This window comes from Dendroctonus ponderosae, unplaced genomic scaffold, assembly GCF_020466585.1.
Source record: "Dendroctonus ponderosae isolate FM_Combo_2020 unplaced genomic scaffold, Dpon_F_20191213v2 Dpon_F_20191213_480, whole genome shotgun sequence".
NCBI classification, from domain to species: Eukaryota; Metazoa; Arthropoda; class Insecta; order Coleoptera; family Curculionidae; genus Dendroctonus; species Dendroctonus ponderosae.
In genome coordinates, this window is record NW_026018696.1 from 9,282 (window position 1) to 14,224 (window position 4,943).

Consider the following 4,943-nt stretch of genomic DNA (forward strand, 5'->3'; position numbering starts at 1 on the left):
GAAGATCAAAATTTTTAAAGGGGGGGCTCGCTTTTCGTCAATCATTAATTTTCAGATCGACATTTAATAGGCTGGTAAATGTCAGRATTTTCTGGTGGTTTCTATGAAACTTTCCGCGTTTGTAGRGCCAAGTATCGACTRAACGTGGTGATTTAATTTTTGATTAATAWTTGACAACATTTAAAGTATCTAYTSGCTTTTATTGGGACRAACGGAATTTTTAAAGAAGAGCGCRCAGTTGGRRAAAAACTTCCATTTAGACACCGATGTTTACGAAGCTGGCAAATGGTAATTTTTCATGGTGATTATCATCAAACATTGAGAATATTTAGAGTCGATTGTCTTCTAGAAACAGTGAAACGTTAAACTCACTACTTGCTAGTCCTTGGAAGATGCGAATTTTCAACGAAAGAGCGCTAATGTTTTGAGCCATCGCTTTTGATACTAATATTTGCGAACCTGCCAAAAATTGAGGCTCCCGGAGATTSTCATGAAACTTTCGCCRTATATAGAGTTAAGTGTATTCTAACGATGGGTAAAATTTCATATTGCTGCTTGCATTAGTTTGGGAGATATAAATTTTTAAAAGGGGCGCGCATTTTTTTAGAATCCTTAATTTTCAGATCGACATTTAATAGGCTGGCAATGTCAGAATTGTAGGGTGATTTCTATGAAACTTTCCCCGTTTGTAGAGCCAAGAACCCGCTAAGCGTGGTGAAATTTTAAGTTCCTACTCGCTTTTGTTGGGAAGAACAGAATTTTTTGAAGCAGAGAGCGCAGTTGGGTAAAGCCATCCATTTGGAGACAGATATTTCAACTGTCAAAAATCAGGACGCAAGAAGACTTTCGGCATTTGTAGCGCCGAGTATCTGCTAAACAGGGTAAAAATTTCAAGTTCCTCCTCGATCTATTTTGGAAAAAACCAGTGGTTAAAGGAAACAACGCAGGTGGATAGAAACCTCCATTTTGAAGCCGTTATTTATCGGTTGGGAAGATACGAATTTTTAAAACAGAGAAAACACTTATTAAACTGGCAAAAAAAGAAATTCTGGCCGGTTGTTTTCAGACTTTTTTCCCATGCGAAAAAGGCGAAACGTTGGCGATTTTCCGAAAATACTAGCAGCATCAATCCAGCCCCGACCCGCTCGAAAAACAGCCAAAACGGCTTGACTTCAAGCAAAAAACTGCTGGCAATTTGCCGAAAACCATTTTTACGTCACATAGTTATCGTCTTATAGGTCAAAGCATGTCAATTTAATTGTTCTAATACTGTGGACTCAATTGCTACCGACTGCGCCAATAATTCTGAACATGCCAGCCTTCGGCCTGCGGCTAATAACCAGCACGGATAAATCGAGCGAAAATTGATTGAAATATGCGCCCATTGAAACGCCCCCTGAAATTCGTCGCACCGTGGCGATTTTTCAAAAATCTTCAAGAGAGCACGTGGACAAACCGCTCTGTTCATCATCCGCGTCTCTTTGTGCCCACTCAAGTTTATGACGGCGATGGCGAGCCAACAACCAGAAAAACGAAGACGAAGAGGGATTTACGCGGTTTTGTGTGCCAACTGCCCACCGGTCGTTAAGGGACCGTTTCCCGATTTTTAGGCCTTTTGTGCGAGTGATTTGTTACGTCTGCGATACCACGCGCTCCGAGTCCCTAATGGAAATGGATTTTCCGAAATGCAGCCGCATAATAAACATGTACGCTAAAGCCCACTTAAATGGATCTCTGATCGTCTGATAAACCGATTTGGTTCTCTTTAACATCGACTTTGAGTAGGTATATCGGGGCTTTGTTCATTCAAACACCTTTTCGCACAGTCAAGGGCTCCCTTGTCAACCATTTATTATACCTCAAACGTACAATAAGAGGCTTTTGTCGTCAGCTGAATCCAACAAATAAGTGCGGCAGCCTCTGTGGCGTTTTGCACCCGAAATCCGCCGGTTTTTCCCACTGATTTTTTCCGATAGCGGAATTTTGAAAATCATACAAACCTCTCAATCAACGCAACGTAAATATTATGCATTCTAATCTGGCGTGCACATATTTTGATAGATAATAATGCCGGAACGACTCGACGCGTCCCTAATCTGCCGGACAATTGAAAAGAAAATATTTCAAAGTAAATATTCACAAGTGATCAATACTCGGCAGGTTATTTGTGGTCTTAGCAATACTGAGCTCTACAGTCACATTGATTGAATGTTGACTTTGGCGCATCTTCTCCTCCAATCTCGAGGTTGTTGTTCCATTCATTTTTCTCAAACGTTTCTTATCGTCCCAATGAACATGTTAAAGCTTTGGATTGTTAAAGATTGGATAAAAATGTGAATTCTCCAAACAAGAGCCAACAAAAATCGCACAACAAGAGCATTAAAAATTGTTTAATATGCTGGCACCATGCTACCAAAAGTAACACAATCCAACTAATAAGTCTAGTAGTAGTTTGTGCACATTTTCAATCTAGTTAGTATTAGGTGCCCCCTGTAACAGACGCGATTATTTTTCCTTGGGGTGGCGCTGTAGTGAGAGCGAGACGCACATAGCAAATGACGTCAAAACCGGCCAGTCCTTGTCGCACCATTTCGATATACCGGGGCTAAATAATGCGTTCCTGCTCTTGGATTGGTAATAAGCAAAACTCTAGTTTTGGATGTTGTTATCTAAATTGCAAGGAATTAGTCCWAAGSCGGTTTTAGGTTYAAGRCATTATGGCGYATTTAATATCAAAGCTGTGCAGGATGCAACACACTCYTTTCCTTTAAAAATTAGCAGCTTCCGAACTAMAGCAAGCAGCGCTTCGCAACTTTCACCATTTGTAGAAGACACCTTAKTGTAAAATCCCCAAAAGTATCAAAAGCGTCGCYCAGAGTCCTGATTTTTGCCAACTTAGMATCGRTTCAAAGTGGATGTTTTTATCAAAATGCGCCCTATTTTTTTATATCGCCCGCTCAAAAGTATGAAAAGTAGCAACTTGTAGTTTCCACAACCGTTAGAACACATTTGRCTCTAAAGCTCCCAACAATTTCATAAAAATCGGCCAGAATGTTGAGGTTTGCCAATGTATTAAATAGCGGTCTCCAAATGGCTGTATTAAACCAACTGCGTTCTCCGCTTAAAAAATTCGTAGCTTCCAGCCAAAGCTAGTAGCAACTTGAAATTTTCAGCGTCTACGAACGGATACTTTTCTGGAACAACGCTAGATATTTCACGAAAATCGCCCTCAAACTAGAATTTTTCCAGCGCAACTGAAGCAAACAGCTGGTTGACATTGTCATTGTTTTGAGGAAAAACTTTACCTTCAATTTCGGGGAAGAAAAAAATCACACAAAAAGTAGATGTTGGGTGGCCTAATAAAAATCGCCTTCAAACCGAACGTTTTTATTCAAATTCTGTGAGATTTCTTTAAAAAATCCTGAAAATTTAATCGCACAACAAAAGCATTAAAAATGTTATGCTGGCGCCGTGCCACCGAAAGTAACAAAATCCAACTAATAAGTCCAGTAGTAGTTTGTGCACATTTTCGATCTAGTTAGTATTAGGTGCCCCCTGTAACAGCCGCGATTATTTTTCCTTGGGGTGGCGCTGTAGTAAGAGCGAGACGCACATAGCAAATGACGTCAAAACCGGCCAGTCCTTGTCGCACCATTTCGATATACCGGGGCTAAGCAATGCGTTTTTTCGGTTGAACTCTTAATTAGCAAAACTATACGTTTGCTGATTAGGGATTTCGTTATTTAGATTGAAATAAATTAGTTTTGTTCAAGATTTGCCAATTAAAATTCAACATTTAAGGGCCAATTTGAACATTTGCTGACTCCATTCACACAATTCCAACGGCTGATGTGGTTTGTTCAGAACTGCTCGTTGATGGGAATATGATCCGGACGTTTCGCTAGCACGCACGGTTTTCATCTTCGGAAGTGTGTTCGCTTTTTCAGTGGCCAATAAATCGGGGAAAAGTGCGTAGTGTAAACCGGCAAAGGAGGCTTCAATCGGCATCAGCAGAGACAAAACCAAGCCAGCCTTTAAGGCGATCATGTTTCCGGAACAAATGCAATTCAGTGTCAAAATGATTGTTTGAGACACGAAGTAGGCGCGAAGACATGATTGTTTGTAAATTTTTAAACCTTTTGTCTTAGGCGGTAAACCACTTAGACCAAACCAGACCAGGCCAGGTCATACATATGTAGAATCCCCGATTCTTATGTCATGCGACACACCCTGATAATAGTTTTAAAATATTAACAATTTGGATTAGTCGGCTGAGATGAGGAAGTGAAACGGGCCGCCCAACCGATCGGATCGCGCCCCATATCGGAACAATTCGCACAATGGGCGCCCCTCAAACACAACTTTTACCTCAGTTAATATGATAAATATACACTCACACCCTTGTAAAGTCAATATGTTCAAAGTGCAAAATAATAGAGTGGGCTGGCACAATGGGTGTCATGTCAGGGCGATGTAACGTGCATCTTGGCCTGTTCGAAAACCTGTGTATCAGAGGCGCTCATTCTCCGGCCCCCTTGTTGTATTTTGTGGTCGGTCACAAAAGGGCTTCTGCAGCCCTTACGCGTCATTACACATTAACGGATTTTCGGGGGATTTTTCACGGGTTCCACACCTCACCTTGATGCTGCCAATCGATCATCATTCCATGGACAACGTTTCGGTTATGCGGCACGACCACCAGTCAGCCAGGTTCCAGACGAATGTTTTTAACTTTTGGGTTTATGAACGTAGTTTTGTTTGGTCGCAAACAGCAGAAGAAAACTGCCTGGATCTTAAAGGTATTGAGGAAACTATCAGAATCTTCACAGTCAGCCCAGCGTTTTTCGACTAAAGTGTCTACTGGATGGTCATTTGTACATCATCCTAGACAGAAATAAGTGACCTTTTTAGAAAGTGAACCATGTATAAGAAAATTTTGGCAG

At 41.1% G+C, this 4,943-nt stretch overlaps 1 long non-coding RNA gene across 1 annotated transcript; it reads left to right on the top strand.

Annotated features, from left to right (window-relative positions):
* Positions 1 to 212: 212 nt before the first annotated feature.
* Positions 213 to 3,324, top strand: LOC125504418. The gene is made up of 3 exons (XR_007281478.1): positions 213 to 288; positions 350 to 881; positions 3,174 to 3,324. It is a non-coding gene; the product is annotated as an uncharacterized LOC125504418 (long non-coding RNA).
* Positions 3,325 to 4,943: the final 1,619 nt, after the last annotated feature.